Genomic DNA, 16778 nt, shown 5'->3' with positions numbered 1-16778 from the left:
TCGGGTGTCCGGACTATTGGATATGGGCCGGACTAATGGGCCGTGAAGATAGAAGTAGAATACTTTCCCTTGTGTCCGGGTAGGACTCCTATATGCGTGGAAGGCAAGCTTGGTGTAAGGATATGTTATTTCCTTCCCTTACAAACCGACTATGGACAACCCTAGGTCTCTCCGGTGTGTATATAAACTGGAGGGTTCAGTCCGTAGAGATCATCAGAATTCTCATAGGCTAGACAGCTAGGGTTTAGCCATTACGATCTTGAGGTAGATCAAATCTTGTAACCCCTATACTCATTGAATACAATCAAGCAGAACGTAGGGTTTTACCTCCTTTAAGAGGGCTCGAACCTGGGTAAACATCAAGTCCCCATCGTCCCTTGGTACAATCGATTCTCAGACACATAGTTCGGGACCCCCTACCCGAGATCTACCGATTTTCACACTGACATTGGTGCTTTCATTGAGAGTTCCACTGTGTCGTCGATAGAAGGATCGATGGCTCAACTTGCCATCAGCAACGATGCTGTTTCCGGGGAGACTTTTCTCCCTGGTCAACTCTTTGTGTTTGGCGGCTTCGCTCTCCATGCCAATTCAAGCGGTCGCCTCGAGCAGATCGACTGCTACGCCCCTGGCATCATATCAGGTTTGGAAGCTTGAACTACATTGCTGATATCCAAGGAGACTTGGTCTTCGAAGGGTTCTCGTCCTCAGCCGCCGCTCTTCATCCACATGAAGGAAGCCCGTCGGATCCACCATTAGATTTCACTCAAGGATCGACTCTCGTGCCCACCCTGGCGTGAGATCCAGAGCGGACCACTCTGTCCGAAAACGGGAGGATAAACCCTGCCGGACTCTCTCCCATTATAGAGCTTACTGTCGGAGACCCAGAGGCGGCCATGCCATCAGCAGACCTGGAGTCAAACATGACTCTTCCTGTCATCGGGTCGCCGGACTCACTTCTAGACGACAAGTCTGAACTCTCGAGGTGTGCGTCCATCGGGCTGGGTCAAGTGGTCATCACCAAACCTGGCTCTGCAGATCCTCATACGCCCATCAAGCTTGCGCTCTTAAGTGATACACTGGACCTAATGCAATCTCTTGCCATCACGGAAGTATCACTTCCGAACTACATCCAGGCTAAACTTGGGGATAAGAGCAGGGAATTTTACGTCCCACCCACCACCCACTTAATAGCCACTGTCGAGGATCTAACCGACATGCTAGACTTCGCCTCTAAAGATATCGATGGTATGGATGACAATGCTGGAGCCGAACCAAGTCAAAACCTACCTATCACTGGGCGCTGGACGACCACTTCTACCTACGATGTATACATGGTGGACACACCCGAGAAGAAGGACGACAATGGCACTCATGACCCAGATGAGGATAAGCCCGTCGATGAACCACCAAACTGCCGACTTCAGCGACGCTGCTCACGATCGCGTCGGGAAAGGGAAAGCAACACCGACACCGAAGATAATGACGCTCTAGACAATGCCGAAGACTCCGACCACCCCGTCGAGCCTGCGTTCGAGCAGGATGAGAGGGAAGAGGGATAGGTTAACCCCGATGAACTTGTCAATCATGAGGATTCGGAAGATAGTAACTATCTAGCGGCCTCTGAGGAGGATGTTAGCCTCGGCAACAAAGATTTCATCATGCCATAGGAACCCCTGGAACAAGAACGCTTCAAGAGACAGCTCATCGCCACTTTGAGGAGCCTGAAAAATAAACAACAACAGCTTCAAGACAAACAGGATACGCTCAACGACAGATGGACCAAGGTCCTGGCTGCCGAACGGTACGACCTCGAGCACCCAACAAAGAGCTACCCTACTACCACAATTCGACGACGAGGACCTTGAGCCAATATCGTAAAAATACAATCACGCTAATCAACCGGACCGACCACCACGTGGACGGGACAAATCTGCCAATTGTGCCGAATACTAGCCCAGGCCACCTCGCCATAGAGGCAAAGAGACAGTAGATCCGGGCTACACATACGACTTATGTCAGGACCTGGACTATAGAGTCGTCCAGACAAGATGAATCTATGGATCAAGAGGATGCGCCCCAGCGCGAGAAGACAACCATTAGGCATGGCACAACAAACATAACCAAACCCGGGGCCAGCCCCGAACACATATGTCATCCAAGCTCCGTCGCGATGTCGCCCGGTATAGAGGTGCCGCACACCCCATGTGCTTTACCGATGAGGTAATGCAGCACCACTTTTCGGAGGGGTTTAAACCCGTAAACATCGAGCCTTACGATGGCACAACAGATCCCGCTGTATGGATTGAAGATTGTCTTCTCCACATTCACATGGCTCGCGGAGATGATCTCCATGCCATCAAATACCTCCCCCTAAAGCTAAAAGGACCAGCACAATACTGGTTGAATAGCGTCATAGAGAACTCCATTGGTAGTTGGGAGGACTTAGAGGATGCTTTTCGGGACAACTTCCAGGGCACTTATGTCCGGCCACCGGACGCTGATGACCTGAGTCACATAGTCCAGCAACCCGGAGAGTCAGCCCACAAACTCTGGACCCGGTTCTTAATTAAAAAGAACGAAATCATCGACTGTCCGGATGCCAAAACCTTAGCGGCCTTTAAGCACAGTGTCCGAGACGAATGGCTTGCTCGACATCTCGGTTAGTAAAAGCCAAAGACTATGGCAGCTCTTGCTGCACTTATAACCCCCTTTTGTGCGGGCGAAGATAGCTGGCTGGCTCGTAGAAGCAACGGTACCAGCGACCCAGGCACCTCCGAGGCTAGGGATGGCAATGGAAGGCCATGACGCAACAAAAATAAGCATCGGAACAGCAATGATGAAACCGAGGATACGACAGTAAACGCCGGATTTAGTGGCTCAAAACCCGGTCAACGAAAGAAGACGTTCAAAGGAAATTGAGACAGTCCATCCAATTTGGACAAAATATTGGATAGACCCTGCCAGATTCACGACACCCCTGACAAGCCTGCCAACCACACCAATAGAAATTGCTGGGTTTTCAAACAGGCCGGTAAATTAAATACTGAACATAAGGGGAAAGGACCTCACAACAAGGACAATGATGAACCCCGCCCTTCGAACACCGGGGTATAGAAGAAGTTTGCCCCCGAGGTGAAAACTATGAATATGATATATGTCACTCACATCCCCAAAAGGGAGCGCAAGCGCGCATTAAGGGATGTCTACGCCGTAGAGCCTGTCGCCCCAAAATTCAACCCATGGTCGGCTTGTCCGATCACTTTCGATTGGAGGGACCACCCAACCAGTATCCATCATGAAGGTTCGGCGGCCCTGGTACTCAATTCTATGATCAACGGATACCATCTTACTAGAGTCCTAATGGACAGCGGCAGAAGCCTCAATTTGATCTATCCGGACACTGTTCGTAAGATGGGTATCGACCCTTCAAGAATCAAGCTTGTGCTTACCACCTTTAAAGGAGTGATATCAGGCGTGGAGGCCCGTTGTACGGGCTCCTTAACATTAGAAGTAGTCTTCGATTCCCTAGACAACTTCTGTAGCAAAGACTTGATCTTTGATATTGTCCCTTTCCGCATTGGTTATCACGCACTGCTTGGACGAACTGCTTTCACCCGCTTTAATGCAGTCCCACATTATGCCTACTTGAAGCTCAAAATGCCTGGGCCGCGTGGCATCATCACAGTCAATGGAAATATGGAGCGCTCCCTCCGTACTTAGGAGCATACCGCTGCCCTAGCAGTCAAAGCACAAGGCGGCCTGATCAAGCCGAAGAAGTCATCGGTCATCAAGCCCCATGACAGTGCTAAACGTGTCAGACCCACATTACAGCATGATAGCCCGGCGGATCCAGAGCTTGAATAGAAGTTCAACCTCCGCCGATCGCCCCATAAGGTTGTGGCATACGTACCGCGCGTGCATAATTATGAACTTAAAATACCTTGGACAGCGCCGGAGGCATACTGCAGAATAGGTTTATAGTACGGCTTGACCCTATTCGGACCTTAAGACTTTTTATATTTCCTTCACTACAGGTTCATTAAAAAGCCACCTAGTCTACGGTTGTATAGGGACTCCTTTCCAGGACCCCCCCTCTCGCTGACGACCATCAACTCCTACTCTCAAAGGATTTCTAACCAAGGAGAAACGGCGCAGACATGCAACTCGGCATCATTCGGACCTTTAAGCCATTATTTTTTTCCAGAAGGCCCTGTATAAACCTTTCCCTTGTGTAAACTTTCAGCATGTAAAATGACCTTGCCCTTCAGCCATTATTTGGTATGACACGTCTCGATGTATTAATCAGGGTATAAAGGAAGTCGTTGATCACCACTTTTGTTGGGTATTTATCTATTCTATATTATCATCTGTATTCCCTCCCTACTCGCAACTGCCACATGTGCTTTAGTCCGGCCTCATACACCGGGAGCTGTATCTGGCCCGGAACATTTCCAAGTCCGAACTCCTATGGGGTAGTCTTCGGCATCCCGAATATTGCATTACATGCATCGGCTCCAAATCATGTCCTTGGTCTATAGTTGGGTTGCCTGGCTCCTGTGCTTACCACCTTACGTTCCGCTTGTTCGGATAAGGTAGTAAAGGGAGAACTACTGTGATTGTATTCCTGGTTCGTCCGGTCAAATACCTCAGTAGAGAAAGCCGAAAACTGACTGTCATGACAAAGCGAGAGCTGTTCGGTGATCCGGTGACTTAGTCTTATACAGGATTCACTCTGTGTTATACGAGGGGCTGGTCTTCGTCCAGCCGCATGGAAAAATGACATCGTATTCCTGATGGCCACACAAGCACGAGGGGCTAGTACGTAGCCCCACCGTCAAACTCCTTTGGCTAAGTAAAAGCAATAAAGCCACATAGTCTGATTGCCTGGTTCATCTCGCGGACACTTACTTTACGGACCAAAACGTTGGATAAAGTGTGGTCACGCGTCATGATGAACACACCTGTACCATCTACGTGGGGGCTGAAGCCGATGACTGGCAACTTTTATAAGTGAAAATGGCCGCACAAGAGGTAAACATCGCTTGGAAGAAAAGGCGCAACACATAGATATATTACAAAAAGGGGGTTCATAACATAGTTTTTACAACCCGAATACATCTACTCAAATATGATGTCCTTTGGGCATTGGCCCTCTACTATTCGGGCACCACCTAGGACGCCATCGAAGTATCTCTTCGGCTGTCGGCATTCTGGGAACGGGGGTCCCAAGACTTGCCTGCCTGCGGCCCGCGGCGTGGCTCCACCAGCGGCCCCGTATGGCCCATCTTCACCAGCAAACACTCAAGACACTCGCGAGGGGCCAAGCCTCGCGAGGTGGATGAAACAAGACCCCCTCAAGGGAAGTTTCACCAGGCTGGCTCGCGAGGGGCGGAGAGATCAATGCAAGGGACACCTCGCGAGGTTTCGGTGACGCAAGCCATGACGACTGGAGCCAGGCGGGCACCAGGCGGGCGCTAGCGCATGCAGTGTCCTCGTTTCCTCTTTGGTGCTAAAGAGGCAAGCGCAGGCGAGGAGTCCTGGGGCATCAGGCAAAGGTTTCCATATCGGTGCAACAAGACCAAGACCTGCAGGACGGCAGGATGGAGGTCACCGTGGAGCCCAAGACGGCGTCACCACCAGAACCTTTGGCAGGCGAAGGCCACCTTTAGTCAGGATAACGTGTACTAGTTGTGTCCCTTCAAATTTGGCCATTATGGGATCCCTTCCCGCTCAATATTTGGAAGAGGACCGAGGCCACTATAAATAGGACTAGTCACCACAATAGGAGAAAACCGATCCAGGATCCAGATCATCCTCAACCACACAAGTTCACCGAGCACAAGGGCACCTCTCCTCAGGAGGCTGTTCTCCCCTTGTAACTGTTCATCCTCATCCCAAGAGGCAATCCACCACACCACACTGGAGTGGGGTATTACACCACAATGGTGGCCCGAACGAGTATAAACTCTTGTGTCTCTTGTTCTTTGGGTTGGTCGAGCTAGGCCGTGAGATCATGATGTGTGCGAGATAGAGGGGGGGAGAGATCTTCATGCGTACCCCAGTGTTTGAACCTCAAGGGTTTTGCCGAAACCCAAAATACGACATTAGGCGCGCCAGGTAGGGGTGCGCTGAAGCTTCCCCCTTTGTCAATCCATGCTTCGCCACTCCACCAAGTTCATGGCCGACGCTCGTCGGGCCCGCACTGAGCGTCGGACCGCTCTCTCCACCCTTGTCGCTCAAACAGCCCCTGTCGGAGGGCCTCTCCGTCGTTCTCCGTCACCCGCCACCAACGTTGCTACCGGCCCGGCGACAAACGAGCAACAAGCTTCCTCACTGCACCCCTTCATGCGGCGAGATGGCCGCACCGCCACCCCGTCGCTGACTCCAGCCGACTCATTATCTCACGCTCGCCGCACACCCACGGACGCGCAGGCCGCGCTGCTCATGGCACGCGAGCTCTTGGATTACCACCTGGTCAATGAACTCTACGAGGACTGGTTGGACCGCATTGCCGAGCTTGTTAGCGCCATGGGGGGTTCCCCTGCACCATCCCTCTCGCTGCCTCGCCCGCCCCCGGCTATGGGCGACGTGGCTCACGGAGCGGCTCCGCCCCCTCTCCATCAAGACTGTGCCCTCGCGCAGAGACACGCGGCTCATGGAGCGCCTCCGCCCCGTCCGCGTCAAGATAGTGTCGTCGCCCCAAGATGTGCGGTCCCGCAGCGTGATCCACCGCGCCGTGTGCCCGCGCACGAAGGAGGAGGCTGCCAAGAGGTTCCCGGGCCACAAAAAAACTCTCCACCGCTCCCAGCACCACCACGTCAGGATCGCTTGCCGCAGCAGGGCCATGCACCACTTGCCGTGGCGGCGCGGGGACACCAAGATCAAGCTCCGCCTCCACGACGGGCCCCGGTGGCCACGGCAGGCTGCCGCGCCTTCACTCCTAAGCTACATAGCATCGTTTGTCCGGGCAAGTTAAACCCGGGTCTGCCTCCTTGCTACGATGGCACCCCTGACCCTGCGGAGTTCTTGCAGCTCTACGAGCTGAGCATTGAGGCGACCAACAACGATGAAAAGGTCATGGCGAACTGGTTCCCCATGTCTCTCAAGGACGGCACCCGCTCATGGCTCCTGAACCTGCCCCCGGGCTCGATCTCCTCCTGGGATGAGATGCGTGACCGCTTCGTCGCCAACTTCGAGGGCACTCGCGACCACCCCCCAGCCGCGGGTGACCTGTGCCGCATCAGGCAACAGCCGGGAGAGACCCTACAGAGGTACATCCAGTGCTTCAGCATCGTGCATCTCAAGATCCCCAAGGTGACGGATGAGGCCATCATCTCAGCGTTTTTAGATGGCGTACGCAACATAAAGATGAAGGAGGAGCTCGCCATCCACGAGGAGCTGTGCACGACTTTGGAGCTGTTCAACATAGCAACCAAGTGTGCAAGAGTTGAGGAGGGGCGTCTCTCTCTCCTCGAGCTCCCTGCTGCGGATCCAGAGGAGAAGAAGGCCAAGGTCAAGGATGTGAAGCGCAAAGGGGTGGTCGTACTCGCGGTAGAGCCAGACACAAAGCACGGACGAGACCTTCTCGAGTTTTCCAAGGGCAGCCGAGCGTTCTACGCCTTCCACAACGTGCGCAGCCACAACACCAATGATTGTCAAGAGCTCAGGGCCATCTAGCATCAACGCTTCGGTCAACGTCCAGAGTGCAACGACCGGGGCTATGGCCGAGGAGGTGGACGAGGTAGAGGATGTTGGGATGACCGCGGGCCCCATCAGGAGTGGCGCGACCAGCCTCGCAAGGACTGTTGGCAGGACCAGCCTCATGAGGGCGCTTGGAGGGACCAGCCTCGTGAGGACCGTCCTCAGGGCAATCCTGGTCTCCCTCCGCTGCCGCCACCACCAAGGAGGAATGACAACCACCAATAGGACGAAGGGGTTGGGGGCTTCCAGGAGCCGCGCGCCATCGCCTACATCTTGGGTGGCGCTTAGGCCCTAGCTTCCTAGTGCATCTTCAAGCAGTTCTCCCGCGAGGTGAATGCAACCCTCCCCAAGCTCGAGGCCACGTGGCCGCTATGATGGTCCAAGTATGCCATCACCTTTAGCTCGGCGGACCAGCTTAAATGTGTGGCAAATGTCGGCGTCTTCCCGATGCTTTGTTCACCCGTCATCAGCAATATCCAAGTCACCAAGACCCTCATCGACGGCGGCGCAGGGCTCAGTGTCGTGTCCGTCGAGACGTTGGACAACCTTCAAGTGCCATACGATCAGCTCCAGGCCACCAAGCCTTTCTCATGAGTGACTGACAGCTCCGCCACCCCGATAGGGCAAGTTCGTCTCCCTGTCACCTTCGGTCAGTGCGACAACTACCGCACCGAGCTCGTCGACTTTGACGTTGCACACATCCCCCTGCCGTACAATGGCATCCTCGGGTACCCAGCGCTAGCCAAATTTATGGAAGTCACCCACCATGGCTACAACGTCCTCAAGATGCCCGGAAGTGGTGGAATCATCACAGTCCCCTGCGAAGAAAGAGACGCGGTGTGCTCCCTCGAGTGTGCCTTCCAAGTTGCAGCAGTCGGAAACCCTGGCAGCGCATATGTGCAGCACCCTCCTGAGGCCAGCCACAAGAAGAAGATGCAGCTACCCCACACTGGGCCTTAGGGGAGCGGCGCCACCTCAGGATCGGCGCCCGTGCCTGGGGCGCCTCCCTCCCTCGCATAGGGAGGCGAGCCCGGCGCCCTCTCGGGAAGGGCTCGAGAGCTCTCTTCTGGAGGGCCTCCGACCTAGCTAGCATCACGAGGGAGGCGCTCGGGCACCACGTGAGGCATGCTTCAGGACATGTTTCCCTCAAGAGGACACTAGACGAGGAGCGCCCGGCGCTCAGGGGTTCATCACCAAGGCCACTTAGGAGCTGCAGGATGCAAGAGCCATGCGCGGCGACTGCCGCCCACCTGGCGCTGCTCCCCATCCAGGCACTGATGACGGGCTGCGCGTCTACGTTGACATCCCAGGGCTCAACAGGGCCGCATCTCAGGAGCTCTTCTGGCCTTCATGGGTGGGACGTCGCGAGGGCCCACCTCACAGCTACGTTCGCATGTCGTTCGGCCTGCCTAGCGTGGCAGCCGCCTTCCAGTGCAACCTGTGGAGCATCCTGGCAGGTCAGGAGGCCAGGCATCACGCAGTCCTGGTGGAGATGGGGACGGTCCTTGAGGAGCCGCCTGGACCCTCAGGGCCTCCCGAGGCTCAGGGTCCCGGTGGCTCGTGAGGAGCAACCCCTTCGCCACGTGTCTTCAGCTACCCCAACACTCCTTCGACAAGCATACCAGGTGACATTTTCCAAGTTTATTTAGCTAGGAGCGCCCCCTGGGCTGCATCATTCCCATGCTGCATGGGTCTATCCCTGCGGCATGTATCCTTTTACGTATTTAGCTTACTCTGCTGGGGGCGCCCCTCGGGCTGCATCATCCCCAATCCGCTCGGGTCCAACCCAGTGGCATGTATCGTTCTTGCATTTACCTGAGCTAGTTTGCTTTTCATGCATAATCTATCTATGGTTATCACCTGCTTTATAGTCACCCACCATGGGAGCCACGCGCCGATCGTCTTTCTTCAGGATCCTTCGCATAAGAAGGCTAGGCACGGCGTCTGTGCTCGGGCCCGTCCCTGCAGCGTCGATAAATCCAACTGCTGAGCTCTATCTGGCGGGCCGGCCCCGTTCACGTCACCTCCTGGGGTCGTTGGTGCTTGGCCTTCTCGTGCGATAACCTTAGGAAATTCATTCGGCACAGGTTGCCTAACCATCTCGCAGGAACACCACAGCCATCAAGAACCAAGACCAGGCGCAACCCGCCTTGAGGTAGGGCCTCGTGAGTCCTGCGCTGGCTCATGAGTACCTAGACACACCTCGTCTAGCCCTACCGTGCAAGCCACATGTCAGGGCGGGGCTGTACACGCCCCGAGGGCTCTCCGCAGTAGGGAGTCCCCTCCCACGTGCCAATGGAAGCTCCATGCTCTGTGCTGGTAGTCGACACTGCCGAGGAGCGGCTATGCCTGTGCAAATGCGGAAGCGCTATGATGTCCTTTGGGAACACATAGATATATTACAAAAAGGGGTTCATAACATAGTTTTTACAAAAAGGGGTTCATAACATAGTTTTTACAACCCGAATACATCTACTCAAATATGATGTCCTTTGGGCATTGGCCCTCTACTATTCGGGAACCCTCTAGGATATCATCGAAGTATCTCTCCGGTTGTCGGCCTTCTGGGAATGGGGATCCCCTGACTTGCCTGCCAGCAGCCCGCGGCGTGGCTCCACCAGCGGCCCCATACAGCCCATCTTCACCAGCAAACACTCAAGACCCTCGCGAGGGGCCAAGCCTCACGAGGCAGAAGACACAAGACCCCTTCGGGGGCAGCTTCACCAGGCTGGCTCATGAGGGGCGGAGAGATCAAGGCAAGGGACACCTCGCGAGGTTTCTGTGACGCAAGCCATGACGACTGGAGCCAGGCGGGCGCCGGCGCGCGCAGCGTCCTCATTTCCTCTTTGGTGCTAAAGAGGCAAGCACATGCGAGGAGTCCCGAGGCATCAGGCAAAGGTTTCCATATCGGTGCAACAAGACCAAGACCAGCAGGACGTTAGGAGGTCACCGTGGAGCCCAAGACGGCGTCACCACCAGAACCTTTGGCAGGCGAAGACCACCTTTAGTCAGGATAACTTATACAAGTTGTCTCCCTTGGAATTTGGCCATTGTGGGATCCCTTCCCCCTAAATATTTGGGATGAGGACCGAGGCCACTATAAATAGGACTAGCCACCACAATAGGAGAAAACAGATCTAGGATCCAGATCATCCTCAACCACACAAGCTCACCGAGCACAAGGGCACCTCTCCTCAGGAGGCTGTTCTCCCCTTGTAACTGTTCATCCTCTGCCCAAGAGGCAATCCACCACACCACACTAGAGTAGGGTATTACACCACAATGGTGGCTCGAACCAGTATAAACTCTTGTGTCTCCTGTTCTTTGGTTTCGTCGAGCTAGGCCATGAGATCAGGATGTGTGCGAGCTAGATGGAGGAGAGATCTTCATGCGCACCACAGTGTTCGAACCTCAAGGGTTTTGCCGGAACCCGAAATCTGACACCGACTTCCGATGATCTTTGCCTTCGGGCGCGCCTGTGGTCACCATGTCGGTGGCCTTCATCTTTGCCCATTGCATCTTGACATGGGCAAAGGCTATCCGGCACCTTCTCTGCAGGCTGAATGCCTCATAGCATCAATCCGAGGTAGCGCGTCGACGAGCCGCCTCACCAAACCGAAGTAGCTGCTGGGAGTGGGTTCGGTGGGCCAAAGCTGGACGATTAGATCCTTAATGGCCAAAATGGCCACCCCTATGCAGCTCCATCAGCTGCTTTAGCTAGCCGTGCAGGGGCGTCGGGTCCTGTGGTGCAAGAAACTTCGACAATAACAGCTTCTCGGTCGAGTTCCCCTCCTGGGCTCAAAAGAACTATGCGGTATCGGCGGCACTCCTCAGAAGATCTGCAAACATGACTGGAGAACTCCACACTCGAGTGAGCAAAGCATATCTTTCACCTCCAAAAATACTCTGCAAAAGAAAGGCCTTACCAGCCGCTATCTGCTTCGCCTGACGGATCTCTTCGCGAGCACTCCGGTACTCGACCCGCGCCTCTTTAGCCTCCTAGAGAGCTTTGGCGAGTTCGAATGATTGGGCCGAAGTCTTCTCCTCCAAGTCCTCGCATTTGCTGATGGCATCCTTCAGCTCTTGCTCGACTACGGCCACCAGAGCTTCGTGTTGGCGGTGGGCAGCCTGCTCGGTCTTCAGTTCTGCAGCTACTTTGTCAGCGACTGCCTTATTCGCCTCCGCCTCCTTCTGGGCCTGGGCAAGGGCGCCTATGAGGATCTCCACCTCGGCGGCACCAACTATGCTCATAATCAAAGCATTGCATGCATTAATCTCTGAATATAACTACCACTTATGATATACAACTAAACTGTTTACACATACCTTGCGTCTCATCGAACCGTTTGTTGATGCGGTCAATTTCTTCATCGTCCACCTTAACTTTCTGGTTGAGTTCAGAAACTTCTGTAACATGGGAGGTTGCCGCCAACAAGGAAGCCTGTCTGGTTTCTTTTAAACCAGACAGAGCCTCATGGGCTACTGTCTATATACAAGTATATTCCTCTATATGAAATAAAAATGTTCAGGACATTACATCTCATACCTCAAAGACTGTCAGTAGGCTGGTGAAGGCTTCATTTGGTCCGCTTTTTGCAAACTGAACCTTCTCCACCACCGCACCCATCAAGGTGTGGTGCTCCTCCATGATGAAAGCACGTTGTAGTGCTTCTGCCAGGGTGTTCAGCGCCTCTGGATTAGCGGAGGTCATCGATGGAACTAATGCTCCTCCCCCCTCGTTCAAAGGGGGTTGCTCACCTGACCCCGGAGCTGCATTGGTCTCCGGAATGGTGTTCGGCTGGGGTCCAAATTGTTGGGGGTCCCCACCATCAGTTGTCATAGGGGTCACCTCCCCTATGTCTTGAGCGACCGATGTATTAACCTTGGGCGCTTTCTCGATAGCCTCGTCCGCCCCTCTACAGCCAGGAGAGGTCCTTCAGGATAACACCTCGGTGTCATCCATGGTGATAGGCGAGGGGGCTCGTGGCGGCGTCTCGCTCTCTACCATCTCGGGCGGCACAGATTTCCCCTGTGATAACAGAGTATTTGGAAGCTCGTGTCGAGGGCTAAAAGGAAAATAACAAAAAGGCTTACATAATAAAAAGGGAGAATTGAAGATAAAAAGTGAGTATCTGAATACTTACGATTCGGCCAGGAGCCTCACCCTAGGAGGCTTTTTGGGGACCAGTTCGGCATCTGAGTCTGAACTGTCCTCGAGGATCACCTTCCCCCTCTTGGGCGCCCCCCTTCGGGTCTTTGGAGGCTGCCCTCTTCTTCTTCCTCCCCTTACGAGGAGAGTCACTTTCGACCTCCTCCTCCTCTTCTTCTTCCTCGTCTCCCTCGTGGGAAGAGAGTGCTTTGGTCTCTCCAGACACTATGTTCGAAGGACCCTTGTGGTGGGGGCCGCCCTTGGACTCCTTGCCCTTCTTCTTCTTGGCCTTCTTCTCTAGCGCCTGGTATGGCGCCGGGAATAGCATCTCCGTTAGCTGGGAGGTGGCCGGGTTCTTTGGTAGCGGAGCAAGAGAGTTCATCTGCTTTGCCTTCGCCGTCCAGCCCTGTACGGAAAGCGAATAACATAATCTTTTAGTACATATGAGGTGTTGGCCGAATATGACTTCGGAAGGATTATGCTTACCGCCGAGGCCGGGTTCTCACTGTCGAGTCTGATGTCCTCGGTCTTCATCGGCCAGCTCTTCTAGGCCTTGAATAGCTGCTTCCATATATCCGCTTCAAGGTTCGTGGATTGCTACCTCTTGAGCATGCGTTGGTTTTCCCTTGAAGAGGAAAGGGTGATGCAGCAAAGTAGCGTAAGTATTTCCCTTAGTCTTTGAGAACCAAGGTATCAATCTAGTAGGAGACTACGCGCAAGTCCCTCGTACCTGCACAAACAATGAAGAACCTTGCAACCAACACGATAACTGGGTTGTCAATCCCTTCACGACCACTTGCAAAAGTGAGATCTGAAAAAGATAATAAGATAAATATTTTTGGTATTTTTGTTGTATAGATTGGAAAATAAAGATAACAAAATAAACGATGATAGAAATACAAGTTGATAGGAAAATAATATGATGGAAAATAGACCCGGGGGCCATAGGTTTCACTAGTGGCTTCTCTCAAGATAGCAAATTCTACGGTGGGTGAACAAATTACTATCAAGCAATTGATAGAAAAGCGAATAGTTATGAGAATATCTAGGCATGATCATGTATATAGGCATCACGTTCGTGACAAGTAGACCGAAATGATTCTGCATCTACTACTATTACTCCACACATCGACCCCTATCCAGCATGCATCTAGAGTTTGAAGTTCATAAGAACAGAGTAACACATTAGGCAAGATGACATGATGTGGAGGGATAAACTCAAGAAATATGATATAAACCCCATCTTTTAATCCTCGATGGCAACAATACAATACGTGTCATTTCCTTTTCTGTCACTGGGATCGAGCACCGCAAGATGGAACCCAAAGCTAAGCACTTCTCCCATTGCAAGAAAGATCAATCTAGTAGGCCAAACCAAACTGATAATTCGAAGAGACTTGCAAAGATATCAAATCATGCATAAAAGAATTCAGAGAGGAATCAAATATTGTTCATAGGTAATCTTGATCATAAACCACAATTCATCGGATCTCAACAAACACACGGCAACAAGAATTACAGAGAATAGATCTCCAAGAGAATCGAGGAGAACTTTGTATGGAGATCCAACGAGAGAGAACAAGCCATCTAGCTAATAACTATGGACCCGAAGGTCTGTGCTAAACTACTGACACATCATCAGAGAGGCTATGGTGTTGATGTAGAAGCCCTCCGTGATTGATTCCCCCTCCGGCAGAGCTCTGGAAAAGGCCCCAAGATGGGATCTCATGGGTACAGAAGGTTGCGGCAGTGGAAATAGGGTTTCATGGTCCTCCTAGATGTTTTCAGGGTATATGGGTATATTTAGGAATAAGAAGTAGGTCGGTGGAGCTACGAGGGGCCCACGAGGGTGGGGGGCGCGCCCACCCCCCTGTGGCACGCCCTGCTGCCTCGTGGCCTCCTCGCTTCTTTCTTGATGTCCACTCCAAGTCTCCTGGATTGCGTTTGTTCCAAAAATGATCCTCGTGAAGGTTTCATTCCGTTTGGATTCCGTTTGATATTCCTTTTCTGTGAAACACTGAAATAGGCAAAAAACAGCAATTTGCACTAGGCCTTCGGTTAATAGGTTAGTCCCAAAACTAATATAAAAGTGTATAATAAAGCCCATTAAACATCCAAAATAGATAATATAATAGCATGGAACAATAAAAAATTATAGATACGTTGGAGACGTATCAAGCATCCCCAAGCCTAATTCCTGCTCGTCCTCGAGTAGGTAAATGATAAAAACAGAATTTTTGATGTGGAATGCTCCCTAACATATTTTCAAAGTAATTTTCATTATTCTGGCATGAATGTTCAAATCCGAAAGATTCAAGATAAAAGTTTAATATTGACATAAAAATAATAATACTTCAAGCATACTTACTAAGCAATTATGTCTTATCAAAATAACATGGCCAAAGAAAGTTATCCCTACAAAATCATATAGTCTGGCTATACTCTATCTTCACCACACAAAATATTTAAATCACGCACAACCCCAATGTCAAGCCAAGCAATTGTTTCATACTTTTGACGTTCTCAAACTTTTTCAATCTTCACGCAATACATGAGCGTGAGCCATGGATATAGCACTATAGGTGGAATGGAATGGTGGTTGTGGAGAAGACAAAACGGAGGAGCTAGTCTCACATCAACTAGGCGTATCAACGGGATATGGAGATGCCCATCAATAGATATCAGTGTGAGTGAGTAGGGATTGCCATGCAACAGATGCACAAGAGCTATAAGTGTATGAAAGCTCAACAAAAGAAACTAAGTGGGTGTGCATCCCACTTGCTTGCTCATGAAGACCTAGGGCATTTTGAGGAGGCCCGTAATTGGAATATATGATCCAAGTTCTATAATGAAAAGTTCCCACTAGTATATGAAAGTGACAACATAAGAGACTCTCTATCATGTAGATCATGGTGCTACTTTGAAGCACAAGTGTGGAAAAGGATAGTAGCTTGCCCCTTCTCTCTTTTTCTCTCATTTTTTATTTTTTATTTGGGCCTTTTTTATGGCCTCTCTTTTTTTCTTCCAGAGTCTCATCCCGAGTTGTGGGGGAATCATAGTCTCCATCACCCTTTCCTCACTGGGACAATGCTCTAATAATGATGATCATCACACTTTTATTTACTTACAACTCAAGAATTACAACTCAATACTAGAACCAAAATATGACTATCTGAATGCCTCTGGCGGTGTACCGGGATATGTATGAAAGAATTATGAATGGTGGCTTTGCCACAAATACGATGTCAACTACATGATCATGCAAAGCAATATGACAATGACGAAGCGTGTCATAATAAATGGAACTGTGGAAAGTTGCATGGCAATATATCTCGGAATGGCTATGAAATGCCATAATAGGTAGGTATGGTGGCTGTTTTAAGGAATATATATGGTGGGTTTATGGTACCGGTGAATGTTGTGTGGTACTAGAGAGGCTAGCAATGGTCGAAGGGTGAGCGTGCGTGCAATCCATGGACTCAACATTAGTCATAAAGAACTCACATACTTATTGCAAAAATATATTAGTTATCGAAACAAAGTACTATGCACATGCTCCTAGATGGATAGATTGGTAGGAAAACACCATCGCTCGTCCCCGACCGCCACTCATAAGGAAGAAAATCAATAAATAAATCATGCTCCGACTTCATCACATAACGGTTCACCATACGTGCATGCTACGGGAATCACAAACTTTAACACAAGTATCTCTCAAATTCACAACTACTCAACTAGCATGACTCTAATATTACCATCTTCATATCTTAAAACAATCATCAAGAATCAAACTTCTCATAGTATTCAATGCACTTTTTATGAAAGTTTTTATTATACCCATCTTGGATGCCTATCATATTAGTACTAATTTTATAACCAAAGCAAATTACCATGCTGTTCTAAAAGACTCTCAAAATGATATAAG

The sequence above is a fragment of the Triticum aestivum genome, chromosome 3A, assembly GCF_018294505.1.
Source record: "Triticum aestivum cultivar Chinese Spring chromosome 3A, IWGSC CS RefSeq v2.1, whole genome shotgun sequence".
Lineage (NCBI taxonomy): Eukaryota > Viridiplantae > Streptophyta > Magnoliopsida > Poales > Poaceae > Triticum > Triticum aestivum.
Note: the sequence above shows the minus strand (reverse complement) of the source record.